General features: G+C 61.6%; 1 protein-coding gene and 1 long non-coding RNA gene across 7 annotated transcripts in view; one reads left to right on the top strand and one right to left on the bottom strand.

Moving 5' to 3' along the window:
* The window catches only part of KAZN (kazrin, periplakin interacting protein), a 1,000,963-nt gene that overhangs the window by 860,701 nt on the left and 123,917 nt on the right, over nucleotides 1-16,345 (top strand). The gene's annotated exons all lie outside the window — the stretch shown is intronic.
* LOC103352504 (uncharacterized) lies at nucleotides 3,133-14,303 on the bottom strand. Of its 3 annotated transcripts, none has more exons than XR_011390885.1 (4): nucleotides 13,994-14,272; nucleotides 13,442-13,567; nucleotides 12,618-12,663; nucleotides 3,133-9,883 (listed from the first exon to the last, which is right to left on the bottom strand). It is a non-coding gene; the product is annotated as an uncharacterized lncRNA (long non-coding RNA). The 3 variants fall into 3 exon arrangements; XR_011390884.1 differs by having other exon boundaries at nucleotides 3,135-9,883; nucleotides 12,618-13,027; nucleotides 13,994-14,303; XR_007914881.2 differs by lacking the exon at nucleotides 12,618-12,663 and having other exon boundaries at nucleotides 3,136-9,883; nucleotides 13,994-14,160.

Here is a 16,345-nt window from a genome sequence, read left to right as displayed (position 1 = left end):
TCCCTCTCGCTCTCACTTTCTGTATCCTACAGTCCTTGGGTCATGTGTGGGTCTATAACCCCAGGCCAGCGTCCCCAGGACACCCCCACAGAGCCTCCCCTCCCCCACGATGCAGGGGTCCCTATGGGGGAGGGGGTGCTGCACGGAGCAGGACGGTCAGGGGCTGGGAGGTCACAGGGAAGCCCCGAGAACAACTCCAGAGCAGACATCTGGATGACCTTCCGCCCCTGACCATTGTACCCGCGTGTCCGTGGCTCAGGGGTATTGGGCTTGTTCACGGCACCCAGGTCTGAGCGAACAAGCCCCCGAGGCTTCCGCCCTGGAGCCGTGGGGACCTCTGCAGGCTCAGCCACCTGGGCCGGGGCCCGGCAGCGTCATCCGTGTCATCCGACTCATCTCTGTCCCGGTGCAAGTGTTGGAAGGAGGGAAGGTGGGAGGAAAGGAGGGAGGATCAGCCTCCACTCGGGTTTCCTCCTGCAAATATTGATGAGCTGATGAGCGCCTACTGTGTGCCGGGTGCACAGGTGCTGTGATATGGTGATGACCCGAGTCAGATCCGGGCCCTCCCATCATGAGGCTGGCAGCCTGCAGAAGGGAGCCTCCATATGCAAATAGTCATTTAGAAATTAAGAAAATGGCCCCTGACGAGTCACACGGGGCAGCTGGGCCAGGGGCTTCCCTCTGTGAGCGCTGAGGCAGGGTGGGAGGAGGAGGGATCCACTCCTTCCCTCCCCTCCCCCACGCCGCTGCTCCCCTCCAGGGTGGGCAGTGGGCTGGGGAAGAACAGGGTCGGAAATGCTTTTTCTGACCTGTTTGTCACCCTTGACCTTGGACCCTGAGGCCAGGAAGCCAAAGGGCCAGAGGTCAGCATGGGCAGAACTGATCCTCAGCCTGAGTGCAAGGCGCAAGCAGCATTTGGAAGACCCCCTGCATCAGGGAGGCAGCGTTTGCCTGTACGGATGTCTCCCGGCTTAGGAGCCGGCAGCCCTGCCTGCAGAGGGGTGACCGGAGTTACGCACTCGACAAGCCGAGAGAAGACACCTCTGAAACATGGGGGTGGCAGCCAGAGCCCTGCTCAGCCCAGCGTGAAGGGGCGGCCAGGCAGCTGAGGGAGGGCAGCACCGCTCAGCGGGACGGCCCCCTGCCGGCAGGTGTCCTGCCCGAACTCCCCAATAGCACAGTTGTCCTCCCGGCCCACCAGAGCCAGGGTGCTGCCCCCCGGAGCACCAGCTGCCACTGCTGAGTCAAATGGCGAATTTCCCGCCACGCCCTCAGCACCACCCCCTGCCCCCCAGCCCACGGCCCGTGCTACAGACTCACCTGAGCCAACCTCAGATCCTCGCATGCCAGGTTCACTCCATGCTGCTCCCTAACTCCCCCCTAACCAGCTGTGCAGGACCAGGAATATTTCTTAATTGCTTTGGGCCTCAGTTTTGTCATCTGTGAAATGAGGGAACTGTTCCCAGGAAGGCTGAGTGTATTGGAGACGCGAGGGCCAAGAGCCTTCCATGGTGTACCGTATGTGCTCTGTCACCGCTGGCCACTGGTGGTTTCCTGTCTCGGCTCAGGCTTCAGCTCCTGCTGCACCCTCGGCCTCTCACTCCAATCTGGGGGTCCTGCTGCGGCCTGTGCTGACGTCATTGCCCCGTCTTTAGCCCCTGCCTTCTGAGCCCCGTGGGACCCTAAGCTCCATGAAGGCAGGCACAGTGCCCTTCATCTGTGTGTTCCCAGTGCCGGGGACGAGGTGAGGTATACAGCAGGCGCTCAGTAAGTGAACCACATGAGTGACTCTCCCTGCAGCTTTCTCCAGGGTCTGAGACCCTGTGCGGCCACATCAGCCTCAGGGACACCCACTCAGAACGTCCCAGGGCTCACACCCACTCAGCGCGAGCGGCCTGCTCTACCAGTGCCACGGAGGCGGGGTCAGGAGGAGGGCGAGTCTGCAGCCGCTGCTCCTGGCGTTTGTCGCCTGAACCTCCTCCCACTCGCTTCCACTCTGGGCAGCCCCGGAGTCTGGGCTGCGGCCGTGGGGCCGTGGCTGTCTGTGCCCAGCGCAGGTCCTCACCTCCCCTGCCGCACCTGGCACGCTGGCACGCACTCGGGGCGCCAGGCGGCTATGCCGGTCAGCACCCACAATGCTCTGCTACAGCTTCAGCTCCCTTTCCCTGGCTGGGGCGGGGCCGCGGCAGCCTGATCAGCCCAGCCCCACCCACACTGCCCGAGCCCCCCACCCAGCTCTCAGTAGCTTTCCCCTGCGATCACACCAGCGCTCTAGGACTGGACATGACGGCCACGAAGGCCATGCGTGACCTTGTCGTCGGCCGATGTGTATCACAGCCAGGGGCTCAGCTTCCAGGGGAGCCGGGGGCCTCGGCCGGTTCACAGCAGCCGTGGTGCCCCACGTGACCCTGTGCTCAGCTACAGGCCGTGAACTCCAGCGTCAGGAGGCTCTGTCCTCTGCCCCATCGAAGCCGCTGTGTCCCCTGGGCTCGACCGTGACCGTGACCTCAGCGCCCCTCCTGGTCTGCCCAAAGAGTGGTGTTAGGGCAGCTGAGGGTCCTCAAGGCTAGAGCAGAAAAGCAAAGGAAGAGGGGAAAGAGGAGGCTACTTTGGTGTACGTAGTAAGGAGGGCTTCTCGGAGGAGGTGGCGTGTTCCCTGAGATTTGAAAGCTGAGAAGTTGGCCAGGCAAGGAAATGAAGTGGGGGGGGGGTGTATGTGTGTGCACTGCAGTGCTGGGGGTGGGAGACAGACTGTGAAGAAGCTGAGGGAGTCCCGTGAGTAAGGGGCTTGGTAGGAAGGGGGTGTGGGGGAGGGGTGTGAGGTAAGCACAGAGTCAGGCAGTGAATGGGTGAGAGCAAGCTGCCAGCATTGAGAGAACCGAGAGGCTGCCGGGCCCCGCGTGGTCAGGGAGCTTCCAGGGAGACAGCGGCTCCTCTTCCTCTCCGTCGCCGTAGGAAGAGCTTCCACGTGGTTACAGCGAGGCGGGGGGGGGGGGGGGCTGTGCAGGGGGACCGCAGGGTCTACAAGTTCACCGGGGCTCCCTAGGCTGCATCATCGAAAGTGCCGGATAACGATGCAGGTGCGAGGGGCCAGCGCTGTGGCCCAGTGGGTGAAGCCGCCGCCTGTGACTCTGGCATCCCATATGGGCACCGGTTCAAGTCCCGGCTGCTCCACTTCCGATCCAGCTCTCTGTTAATCCCCTGGGAAAGCAGCAGAGGACAGCCCAAGTCCTTGGGTCCCTGCATCCCCACCCGGGAGACCTGGATGGCATTCCAGGCCCCTGGCTTCCACCTGGCCCAGCCCCTGCCATTGCAGCCATCGGGGAACGAACCAGTGGATGGAAGCTCTCTCCACCCCCCACCCCAGCTCGTAACTCTTTCAAATAAATACTAAATAAATCTTCCTTTAAAAAAAATAAACTAACCCGGCTCACCCCAGGGGCTGGCCAAGGTCACACCCTGTGAACCACGTGGCAGGTGCACTGGGGAGGAGGCGAGTGTGAAGTGGGGAGATGTCGGTGATGTGGACCTCGTGGGGAAAGAACCGCTCCCACTGCCCGAGGAGGCAGAGAGAGAGCACGGTGCTCCATGAATGGTACCTGGGGGTGGAAGCCCCGCAGGTGCGCACAGGTGTCAGCGCCAAGGCATCGCCCAGGGGAACCAGCGCCCCGCTCCTGTCCCCGGGGCTCCTTCCACCCACACACGCCGGCTTCGTCATCCTCGTGTTCATCTCTGGAAGCAAAGACACGCCACGATCACCGGCACAGAAAGGGAATCGGGGACGTGGCTCAGCCACAGGGGACGGAAGCCGCGCTGTCACACTCCATCACCAACTTCCCCTGATCAAAGCGAGAGGCAGAAGCCGGGAGGTCGGCGCAAGCCAGGGACGAGCTCCCGCGGGCTGCCAGTCCCGTGCCCTCTCTCCCCGGCGGCTGTGCGGCCAGCGCGCTGTGCAGTCCGGGGTCCAGCAGGTCAAGCCGAAGCATCATCCGGGTCCTGCAGCTTCTGGTCGGCAGATGGGGGCTGAGGACAGGAAGCTGAAAACTGCGCGGGTTTGGGAAGTCGTGGACGGACCCGAGGAAGCCGAGGCGGCCTTGCTGCGTTGGGAGAAGGGGCGGGAGCCTGCGGGCCTGTGACAGCACCTGCAGCTCACAGGGAACAGCAGGGCCGTGCAGGGCTGCAGGTGCACGCTCACACGCAGGGGTGCGGGACTGGCAGACAGGGAAAGCAGTGGTGGGAGAGGCTGGCTGGCGCTCCCAGCTCAGCGTCAGCTCCCAAAGCCTCACACGGGGCAGGGGCTTAGCGCCCAGAGCCTGACACCTGGTGGCTTTTCTCGTAGCTATTCGTCGGACAAATGACCCTGTATCCTCGTCCCCCTCAGCCCGCCTGGCGGCCGTCCATCACGTGGAAAGTACCCGGCCCGCGGGCCCCTGCCAAGGCGACCACAGGCAGCGCTTGAAGTTCAGCACATCCACAACAGGCTAGTTTTCAAGTGGGTAATTGTGAATGGGCCGCGGATGGTGTTATCAGTACCCAAACAGCCCTTGGCAGGAAGAGCTCCCAGCCCCGCAACCACGAGCGTGTCCCAGAATGGCCCGCGTGTGAGCATCCTCACGGCACCTGCCAGCTCGTCCCCCGCGCCCGGGCGAGGCACACAAGGCCGCCAACTGCTCCGGACCCCTCCCCTAGACGCTGGTTTGCAGCCAATCGCTGTCACCTGGGGCTCAGCTCTGTCGCCTGAGGGGCTGTCACCGGGAGCCCCCGAGCAGGTGTGTGGAATGAGAGACTCAGGGACCCAAAGACCTCTGTGCCAAGGTCAGGAACGTGGGATGTTCCACCAGGTCAGGTTCACAGATGCAGCCAGCAAGGCAGGTGGCCAAAAGCAAGGGTCGGGGAGCCCAGGGCCTCGGGGCCGCAGCCACGCCTGGTGATGTGTCCCCTCTGGTCCCCTCCCGCTGACAGAGGCCACAGCCCTCCCGGCCTGCGTTTCGCGGGAGATTTGTCGGTGGTTGAGACTGTGAACCTGAAGCTGGGCTCTGAGCGAGGACTTGAGTGATGAAGTCCCCGGCCGTGGCTTCCGCTTCTGCACGTGGAATTTAGGGGCCAAGCCCCTGCCTCACGTCCTAGCTGGGCCCTGGCTCTACACAGGCACCCAAGAAGACTCAAAGAGAAGTTCAGCGTTTGTAGCCAAGATCGTGAAGCCCCTCCCCTTCCACTCGCTGCCCCAGCCTCCCCTCCCTCTGCTGTCTCCTCCCTAGAGTCTTCAGCGTTTGGCGGAAGGGAAGTGGCTGTAGGCGGGAGCCTTGCCCTGTTTAAGGAGACACTGGCAAGCCCCTCTCTTCCGGGGAGGGGGACTGCGAGGGTCTCCAGCAGGGGCCAGGCACTTTGCGCTACTAAAGCCGACAAAGGAAATGTGCACAGGTGCGCAGGCGCACACGGCGGGGGCCGCCCCCCAGCCCCTTAGGGACACGCGGGCCAGGTGAGGTGTGACGCCCCTGGCGAGGTGACGCCCCTGGCGGCCGCATGCACGCACTGCAAAATGCCACTTCCCCGGGTCCGGGCTGGGGGCAGACGAGCTCCGAGGACGCGCTGTGATGGACAGGAGGCTTCGCGGGCGCGAAGATCCCCCTGGTCTAACAACTGCAATTTTGAAAGCTTCCGTGCTGTTTCCAAGGAGCAACTAATGTGTAGCTGGGGCCGGGAAAATACAGGTCCTCTGGCCAGCTGGGCAGACGTTTGGGAAATGGCCCGGTGGCGGTGAGAGCAGTGGGCGGCAGGTCCAGCCCCTGCCCCCCACCAGCAGGAAGGTGAGGCCAGGGAGGCCCAGGTGAGCCGGCCACAGCCAGGCCCTGGGAACGGACGGCGCCCGGTGTTCTGTCGTTCTTGCTGTAGTTTTCCAAAAACTACACAAAACGATAAAGAAACCTTCACCCTGCCCCCTCGTCGTCTCCGAACGTTGGTCTCTCCAGTCACCCACGAAGGACTCTGGATATGGAAAAAGCCAGAAAAAGGACAAAAAAAGCACCAGGCCCACAGCGTCTCCACGCTTGTCACCTCAAACGCTGGTCCGAGACTCGGTTTTCAGGGCAAGCGGTTGGGATGCGGCGCATTTTGTGCAGTGGCCCTGGGACCAGACAAGCAGCAGCCACCGATGCCCACGCCCCTGCAAGTGGGCACCCCGGGGCCCTAAAGGCTGGGCGGGCAGCCTGCTCCAGGTACCCAGGTTACTGCTCTCCGCCGGGTGCCCCTCCTTGGGCACAAAGGGTCAGACTTGGCCGTGGGTGGGGCACTTGGAAGACCCCAGTGCACCTGCCAGATGGGCAGAGACAGGCGAGAATGGGAGCCTGGGGTCCACTCTGTTGTCCCTGTGGCTAAAGCACGGGATGGCCGGGGATGGCGTGACCAGTTCACCCCTCCACCCCCTCTCCGGCACAGGCTTCATAACAAAAGCTGCTTTGCTTTATAAATCGATTTGTAAACTTCCCATTAGAAACCAGACTGATTCTGAACACTCACAGTCCCCCTCCCTGACATGGAGACGTACGGTGTACTGAATGCTAATTCTGTAACGGGCATGCGTTCACTCACTTAGCAGGGAGAGGGAGGCGTTATTGTTCCATTTTACAGATAGGGCAAATAAAGCCCGGGCAATGTTAAGTAAACTGCTAAAGGTCGCACAGCTAGGGCAAGAGCCCGCCCCGGGCTCCTCCTGAGCAAGCTGGCGGGAGGTTGACTGGTCACCTGGTCGGGTAGTTGGGTGGTTAGCGGGGCTGGTTTGGCAGCATCACAGGATTGTTAGAGGCTTGGTTTTGAGCTGTCAGAACCAAGTCCCGACCTCAGCTCAGCCACTTCCTCCTTGTGTGGCCTCCCTGCAGGTGCCTCGTTCTTCCTCATTCATGAAAGGGGCTTAGCACTTCCCCTCCCCCCACAGGGTCTGCATTGGGGATCGGAGGCGGGAAACACATCTAAAAACCTGGCACCGGGTGGGTGCCAAGCAAGTGCCGTGGTGCTGAGCTTTGGCTGTGGGCACAGCTCTGTGAAGCAGCTCCCACAGCAGAGACACCTGCCACGGGGCGGCGGTCCCCTGGCCTGTCCCTGCCAGGTCCCCGGGCAGCAGCCCAGCCAGGCTCGCGTGCTGCCTGTCGCGTCCCCAGCTGGAGAGGCCGCTGCGCAGGTCTCTCCACCAGGTGCAAACTGAGTTATTTCCCAACCGTCTGGGATAGGGCCTCTTCCTTCCTGGTCCCCAGGGCGGCTCTTCTCTGCGGCGCAGGAAAGGCACGCTGGGAAGAGAGACTCCGGCTGGCTTGTCTCCTGGGCACCTGGGAATGGCCCACATTGGAGACGAGCCCCCACAGCCCACACCTGGCACATCGTCCAGAGCCCACTAACCCACGTTAGAAACAAGCACAGGCCAGCACGCCCTGCCAGCGTTTCAACAGAAACCGTCCAGCACGTGGGCTCAGCTCGCTGCCCAGTGCCCAGTGAACCTGAACGTGAACGGTGAATGATTCAGCAGCACAGAGAGTTAGGTCGCAGCTCATGGCACCTGAGTCGCCTCCGAGGGGCCAGTCTGAGTCCCAGCTGCTCCACTCCTACCCAATGGCACCCACACGGCAGACCCGGATGGAGTTCCAGGCTCCTGGCTTTGGCCTGACCCAGCTCCTGCTGTTGTGGCCATCTGGGGAGTGAACCAGCAAATGGAAAATCTCTGTCTCTCTCTCTCTTTCTTTGTAACTCTGCCTTTCAAATAAATAAAAATAAACCTTAACGAAGGGGGGAGAGAGAGAGAGAGAGAGAGAGAGAGAGGTGGGGGAGTGGAGGAAGGCAGGCAGGTAAGGAAAATGAAACGCTCTGGGCGCAAAGACGAGGGCGCCGTGAGGTTTCTGCCCGGGCCTGCCCTCATCTGCTTCCGGAAGCAGTGTCCTCTGAGCTGGAGTGGGAGGGGAAAGAGCAAGGGCTCAAATGAGACAAGGATGCTCCAGGCCGGGCACAGCGTCCTGAGACATTTTTAAAGATTCATGTATTTATTTGAAAGTTGAAGTTACATAGAGAGAGAGGAGAGGAAGAGAGGGAGAGAGAGGTCTTCCATCCGCTGGTTCACTTCCCAGATGGCCGCAACGGCCGGAGCTGTGCCTATCCACAGCCAGGAGCCAGGAGCTTCTTCCTGGTCTCCCACATGGGTGCAGGGGCCCAAGGGCTTGGGCCATCTTCCACTGCTTTCCCAGGCCATAGCAGAGAGCTGGATTGGAAGAGGAGCAGCCAGGACTCGAACCGGCACCCAGATGGGATGCCGGCACCACAGGCAGCGGCTTTACCTGCTATGCCACATCGCCAGTCGCGTCCTGAGATATTGAAGAGCCTAAGGGGGTGGCCAGGGGCTCCAGAGAGACATGTTGGGGGGCACCTGCTCAGCTGTTTCTCAATGCCCTCCCCCACCCCCCACCCTGGCTTTCGCCAGTGCCAAGTAGGCCTTTGCTGTGCCAGGCTGGGCTAGGACTGCAATGCTAGCTTCTGGGCGCTGGCTGTGCTGGCGCGGTGCGGGCGCCTCCCCCGTCGGCAGCCCTCTCCCGCGGTCGCAGGCCCTCTGCCTCCGCAGGCTCCTCCCACCTGCCGATGGCATCTGGTCTCCGTGCGTGCCTGTGACACTGTCGCTGCTACTGCACCTTGTGCCCTGTCCAGACGGCCTCGCTCGCCACCTCTGCCGTTCTGGGTTGCGCCTGTCCCAGGCCGGACCGCCTCCCATCTCTGCTCGGGAGACTGCAACGCTCTTTGCCTAACGAGACCCCTCGGTATCCCCAGGACCCCTTCTCTGCTGGTCACCTCTGGGCCAGGGCCACGTCATCCACACCCTCACTTTCTCCCACCACACTTCACGCCGCTTTGTATGCAGTTGGTGCTTAATAAATGCATGGTGCATGCATGCCCAACCCTGGCCTTAATCCAGCCACTCAGACCCTGGAGCCCAGAGCACTGCTGAGGCCTGGGGCTGCCCAGACTGGCTGAGGTGCCCCTTCCCAGCAGTCCTCCTTGACCATCATCCTGAGAGGCCACCCCACTGTGTCCTTTCCCAGGAGTGCCAACGAGAGGCTGCCCCAAGTCCTTCTCAGTCACCCAGGGCCAGCACCGAGGACGTCCCCGCTGTGCTGCTGTCCCGTGCACTCTCAGAAGCTGAGCCGAGACCCTGGTCCCACCCACTGGGGTGCCAACAGCACCCGGCCTCCCCAGCTGTCCCAACCACACTGTCCCCACACCATGGCCCGGGGTCCCCTGGGCGGGAACTGCCCCTTGGTTGAGAATCACTGGGAGCTGGCGCTTATCTCACGAGGACCGGGATGGGAGAGGCTGTGGCTTTAGCCTCGGAGGGGCTGTCTGAGGGAGGGGTAGGCACAAAAGCAAGAGGAGTGGGAACAGGCAGTTACGCCGCAGCTCGGGACCCCCGAGTCCCATCTCAGAGGGCTGCGTTCAAGTCCCAGCCGCATCCCCGCTTCCAGTTTCCGCCTCACGTGTGCCCCGGGAGGCAGCAGGTGATGGCTCAAGCAGTGAGTGCCTGCCACCCACGAGGGTGACCTGGGTGGAGCTCCAGGCTCCTGGCTTGGGCTTGGCTCAGCCCTGGCTGTTGTGGGCATTTGTGGAGTAGGCCAGCGAGCTCGCTCTCTCTCTCTCTCTGTCTCTGCATTCCAAATAAACCAGTGAATACAAGCGAGGGAAGGCCGGGCATGGTCAACGCCCCTGCCCCTGCCAGTCGCTGCGGGGCAGAAGGTGTGGCCCAGCTCCTGTTAGCTCTTGAGGTCTTTTTATTTTTCCCATTAGATGCCAGAAATGCTGACTTTGATGTGAATTCTGACTCTCCCATGTTGGCAGCTCACGCGCATTGTTAAAACCACTGCGGGGGAAAAACAACACGTATGGGTGAGCCCAGCACGGGCTTCCGGCTGCCAGCTCTGCCACCTTGCCGGCAGCCCCGCAGCAGCCCCGAGCCCACGCCTCCCAGGGGTTTGTGTCCCGGGCATCCCAGACAAGCCCTGTCCGGGCCAGGCCTCCGAACTGGGCAGACAGCCCGTGCCCACGTGGCCACCCCCACCCGCTTCTGAAGTCCAGTGCCAAGAAGTGGGCAGGATCTAAATTCCCGAAGGGAGAGAGAGCGAGAGCATGGGAAGTGCCCCCAGGAGGCAGCTCAGGAAGATGGAGCCCTTGTCCAGCTCTGACGCTGACTTGCTGTGTGACCCTGGACAGTCGCTGCCCCTCTCTGGGCTCATCAGGGAAGACAGGGGAGGCTGAGCGCAAGCTCTCTGTGTCCCTGGGACTGCCTAGCGGCACCGAGCCCTGGCTGGCTTGCCTAGTGCCCAGACCCCAGGCTGACCCGGACAGGGACAGGCGGCTCCACCTCCCTGCTCCGGCATCTTTCGTTTCCGGGCAATTAGGTTATTAGGGGTCAGAGGATGCCTCAAGGCTGAACCCCACCCCCCACCCCCCCACCCTGGTCGCTTGGCAAACCTCTGGATCAGCGGGACGGGGAGGTCCCCCTGCTGGCTGGTCCTCGGGGCCACAGGACAGCTCTGGTGGACAAGCCTGCCCCGGCCTGTCTGAATCCCTGCCTGTCTCCCAGGGGGCTCTGCCGCTGCCAGGAGCCTTGGTGAGGCCAATAGGAAGGAAAGGGGCGTGGCCATCTTTAGGCCACACCCCTAATTCTATAGGTGAGGGCCAGGGAGAGAGGAAGTGTCCCTGCAGGTCACCCAGCCACAGAACACCCACATCTGACTCCCTGCCCAGGGCTCCTTCCCGCCCGCCACAGAGGGGGCTCCCAGGAGGGCGCAATGGCAATGTGTCCCAGACAGACAGGCAGAGGGATAGACCACAAAAACATCTGAAGATCTGAACCTGGGGTGTCTACTGGCATTGTATAAAAATGTTGGCAGGTGCCAGGGTTGTGGCCCAGGGGGTTGAGCCACTGCCTGCGACTCTGGCATCCCATGTGAGTGCCAGTTCGTGTCCCAGGTGCTCCACTTCCAATCCAGCTCCTTGCTAACACGCATGCCTGCCTGGGACAGTGGAGGATGGTCCAAGTCCTCAGGCCCCTGCACCCATATGGGAGACTCAAGTGAGGCTGCTGGCTCCTGGCTTCGACCTGGCCCAGCCCCAGCCATTGTGGCCATTTGGGGAGTGAATCAGTGGATGAAAGATTCTCTCTCTCTCTCTCTCTGTAACTCTGCCTTTCAAATAAATAAATGTAATCTTTAAAAAAAAGTTAGCAACTAGCTTTTAGAAAGCTGTTTTTAAATAGAATTCTAGGAAACAAAAGAGCATTCACAGGCCAGATGAAGCCCTTAGGGCCACCAGTTCACAACCTTTGCTTGCCTTGCTCTTAACCCCAGTATACTCAGCTTTAAAATGGGTATGAGATTAGCAACCGCCTCAGATAGGGCGGTGGAGAAATTACAGGAGACAGAGCCCCGAAGGCTTGTGGTGCCGACAGCTGCACAGCAGCCCGAGCTGCTGCTATGGTCTCAGACCCGAGATGCTTTTCTTGGACAAGACGGGAAGGGGCTGGAGCCAGAGCACGGCTCGCTGAGGGTAACGCGGGGCGTGAGGACAGAGCATGCGCACGAGCGCACAGCGTGCTCCCGGCGCTGTGGGCTTGCTCTTCACCCCAGGAGTCCCCACGCACGGCCTCCGCTGCGCCGAGGGCAGAGACACATTCCACTCTCAAAGGTCAAGGGTAAAGACAAGAACACATTTCTGCTTGCTTGCTAAGGGGCCCGTCAGGGGGCAGGTGCCCGGCCTCCCTCCAACGAATCTGCCTCCCGGAGCAGGCTCCAAAAATACCCGAAGGACAATCGTGGGAAAAGAAAGCAGGACCAGTTCTGATTGGGCCCCTGGGGACTGAGTTAGTGCCTGCTGGCTGCCTCGCTCCCTGACCTGGACCCACGCAGACCCCTCCCCAGCTCCCTGGGGGCCCCCGAGGCCCTGGACGCCCCTGGTCTGCCTGTGCTGTGCAGGGATGGGTGGTGACGAGGGCCGTTCGCACTCTGCCTTTAGGGTCTTGGAAGCCGGGAGTGGCTCCAGCTGCTGTGCCTGGGTCCTGGTGGGCAGAGGGGCACAGCCGGTGATGCAGAGAAAGCAGCCGTGAGCATGTGTGGACAGATGGCCTCCTGGCCCCAGAGGGCCCCGGAGTGTGGGCCGTTGGGGTGGAGGAGGGGCGTTACGTAACTGTGACGCTCCCCACCCCGCACGCGCCCCACCTCCACCCTGCACCGCGACCCTGCCTGGTCCTCGGCTTCCCCAGCCCCAACTCCTGCACCTCTAATTCAGGAAGGGCCTGGGGGCGGTGAGACCCTGCACCTCCTCACGCGCAGCGGTCAGTCCTCCCGATCCCTGGACTTGCTGTGTGTCCCTGGAGAAGTGTCTAAGCCTCCCAGAGGAGGAAAGCCAGCCCCATCCTCCAACAATGGAACCCACCCCAGTGTGGGGCACCTGAGCCCTCCCTGCAGGAGGCAGCCAGGTTTCCTGTGAAAAGCCCACGCCTGATGGCACAGCCTCCAACTCGCCCTGGCCACCGGGGAGCACTTTGAGCCTTCAGGGAACCTGCCAGGTCAGCGTCTCAAGGCCCCATCACTCACCTGGCAAGAATCCGGAAGTAGGCAGGCCTTGGGGTCATTTTGTCTCCTTGGGGCGGTGAGTGGCAGAGGCTCAGCACAGCGCCGGTGGCGGGGTGACAGGGTGACAGGCACCCTTGTTCCGGGAGTGGGGACCCAAGTCTCCATATGCTAGTGCATGTCCTTTCTCACCTGGACGTCCACTAGGACCATGAGCGCCCCACACTCGGGGGTCTGCTCTCCCCTCCCCCGCGCCACATACGGGGCTCCTGGCGGATGCCAAGGGCAAACCAACCGAGTGAAGGGACCAGCAGGCAAAGAAAGGATCCTAGGACAGGCCTGTTGTCTGTGGGCCCGGCGCTCCACGCTTCCGTGGGCTTTCCACCCAGAACAATCCTGGGGGGTGGGCAGGCAGCCTCAGCCCCCTCTTACACCTGGAGAGACAGGCACGGGGGGTGGCCAGCCTTGTCCCAGCTTGGCAGCGTGGAGAGCTGCGCCCCCCAGACCCTTGGCCTCACCACAGCCTGCCAGCCTCATCAGCTTCCCCGTGGGCACCCTGGCAGGAGCCGCTCTGTGCCCTTCCCCACCTGGAAGTAGGGAGGGGGAGGGGGAGGAGGAGGGGGAGAGGGGCGTGGGCCAGCAGGGAGCAGCAGAGGAATGGCAGGACTTCCAGGCGCGGCCCTGGGTCCTCCAGGCTCCACGTGCACGCAGGCACACCGCAGGTGCTGAGCTCTGGGGCACGGCTGGGGCACAGCCAGTGTGTGTTGAGTCAGCGGATGAATACGCAAAGACAGACTTGGTTAAAGTACTGGGGGAAGAATACTAATAATTATGATTATGGTACTCACGCCACAGTAGTGAATAGACAGGCTCTGGAGCCCCAGCCAGCTGTGTTTGAACCCAGCTTCTACGACCTGCGTGACCTGGGACAACATGCGGAACCGCTCCGTGCGCATAATCACAGTATTTACAGTCTGCCTGGGCAACATGTGTGAGGCAGGTTATCTGATATTATGAATAACCCCTTCCAATTACGGCCCTGTGTCTGCGCTTCAATTCATCTAAGTGGCTGGCACCGAGGCGACAGCGCTCAGGAAACGCACCCACCCCCACCCCCACCCCCGGTCTCAGATCACCCGCGGGAAGTGGAGACAGCAGCCATTCCGAGCCCCTGGTTCTCCCCGGAAGGTGAAGTTCCGCTGTTGGACACCAGGGGCGGCAGAGTGCCTGAGTCCCATCTTCAGGCTGGCCCAAGCAGTGACCTTGCCACTGCTGCCCACGGAGGGCATTCCCAGCAGTCCAGAGCGGGATGCAGCTGGCCAGAGCACACCCACTCCCCCGAGAGCCAGATTCCCACCCCAGCATTTTCCACCGTCGTCATTTGGGCTCCGTTTTCTCACCCGGGACGTTGGGGCTAGGGTGGTGTGCAGGGTTGAAGGGGCACAGAGTACAGTCTTGGGGAGATGGGGTGCCCGGCCAGCTACGCCTGCTGCTGGGAGGAGGGGCATCACGGCTGTCACTGGGCCCCATGGGCGTGGCCCCTGCCTCTGTGACTCACAGGCTGTATGACTGTGGGTAGGAGACTTGGCCTCTCTGTGTCCGCTTCCCCCTCTGTGTAACAGTGGCACACTTCTCTCTCAGCCCTGTCCAGAGGACTGAATGAATGTTTGCAGCTCCTATGACAGCGTCTGGCCCATGGCACCTGCTGTCTGAATGTCGGCCCACCTTATTATTATACATTGTAGTATTTTTTTTTCTGTTATTGCTTTTGTTTTGAGTATGTTAGAATGTCGTAACTTCCTGATGACAAAAACCTCCCTTCTTTTTAATTAAGACTTATTTTATGATAAAAAGCAGAGTGAGAGAGAAAGAGAGATCTTCCATCTATTAGTTCACGCCCCACATCCTGCAATGGCTGGAACTGGGCCTGGCTGAAACCAGGAGACAGAAATTCTATCTGGGTCTCTCATGTGGGAGCCCGAGTCCTTGGGTCATCACCTGCTGTCTCCCAACAGCGTTGGCAGGAAGCTGGATCAAAAGCAGAGCAGCAGGGACTCGAACCAGCACTCCAACATGGGCTCTGGGCGTCCCCAGCAGTGGCTTAACCAGCTGTGCCATGCCGGCCCCAACTTCCCTGCTTTGAAATGAATTCCCCAAGAAAGAGGCTTGGAGCACAAGGGCGAGATGTGGTCCCTGGATAAGGAAGAACTTGATCCTTTTGTTGCCTTAAAGAATGTGACGTGGGGCCCAGACTGCAGCAGGCAGGCAGCTCTGGGAGAATGCTAACTGCCCTGCTCGGCTCCAGGCCTGGGCTAAGCTCCTGCCTGAGGCGAGGCCCTTTGGAAGTCCCTGGAGGGGCTCAGGATCTCTGCCAGGCCACTGGGGTTCCCGGGAAGACTGTCAAAGGGGCCCGGCAAGCCAGTGACAGGCCCACAAAAGTGTCCAGCCTGGCCTGGCCAGATGGCAGGATGGACCTACCCTGAGGACAAAGGTCTAAGTAGCTGGGGGAGGCAAATCCCACTCTAATCCTGCGTGCTGCACCTGCGCCCCAGAGTCCTACTGGGATGGGGGGAGGAAGAGGAGTCAGCATTGAGCCTGCTGGGGTCCCGGCTGCAGGAGCAGCCCAGGCTCTGCCCAAGGGCCCGGAAGTCGCTTTGGGGTCCCCAGGAGCAGCCTGAGCACTGCAGGTTTCTATGGAGCTAGCAGGAAGCGCTCTCCTTTGCCAGGAGCCACGGGCGGGTCACCCTGGCCTCCCCCGAGAAGTCCCTGCAGCCCGGTCTTTGAGGGTTCACTCCATACCAGGCTCTCCCACCCCAACCGGACAGGAAGGGGCCGTGGTCACTTCCACATCACAGAAGGACAAGCTGAGGCTGCCAGGAGTGAAATCATTTGCCCCAGATCACAGGCTAGGGAGTGTCGGAGCCAGGACTTGAGTGCTGGTCTCTCTGCCCGCAGAGACTGCACGCCCACCCTCCTAGGGCAGAGGCGGCATCCGAGACAGCACCCCCCCCGCTCCCCACCTGCGGGCATCTGCACCCTCACTTAACCTTCCAGCCTCGAGTGTGCCGGGGACTGGTGGGAACAAAGCAGGGAAACTGTGACACGGTGCCTTCCCCAAGGTTAGGTTGCCAGGAGGCCGTGCCTCCCGCCCTGTGCATGCACCTGCTCCCTCTGGGCACCCTGAGTGGTGGCTTCAGTGGCCGTGCCCCAGCGCCTGCCCCAGCCTTCCTGCTTTGAGGGGAGTGAGCCTCCTTCCTGCTGCTTTGCCAGCAAATCCAACAGCCAGAGCGAAACATAAGTTCCCACCCAGGCCCCCTGGGAGGACTAAACCACCCAGCAGGGCACCTTTCGCTGTGCAGACAGAGGAAGGCACTTTTCCGGGGCCACACGCATGCTGGGGGCAGCGGGAGGCCTCGCGTTGCGGCTGAGGTCTCTAGACCGCCCCAGGAAGTCTTGCCCAGGAGTTCACAGGGGGTCACAGGGTCTTCAGAACCAAGACTCCCGCCCTGGCTCTGCTCAAGGCATTCGGAGCCGGGCAGTCACATGCTGGCCGGAAGGGCAGCTCAGTCATGTGTCTTCCGCACGGGTTAAAGGCACAGCCCAGGGGGGTAAAAACCTGAAAAATTCCAGTGGGCTCAGGCAGCTGCCAGACAGGCTGGGAGCTCCTATGGCGATGTCTTTGGTCTTTGTTCCTGCAGGCAAATGCGTCTTGTCGTCTTCTCCCGCGAGCTGAGGGATGCTCTCCTGGGAGC

The sequence above is a fragment of the Oryctolagus cuniculus genome, chromosome 7 (assembly GCF_964237555.1).
Source record: "Oryctolagus cuniculus chromosome 7, mOryCun1.1, whole genome shotgun sequence".
In the NCBI taxonomy this organism is placed as follows: domain Eukaryota; kingdom Metazoa; phylum Chordata; class Mammalia; order Lagomorpha; family Leporidae; genus Oryctolagus; species Oryctolagus cuniculus.
This window is presented reverse-complemented; position numbering and strand designations above follow the sequence as displayed.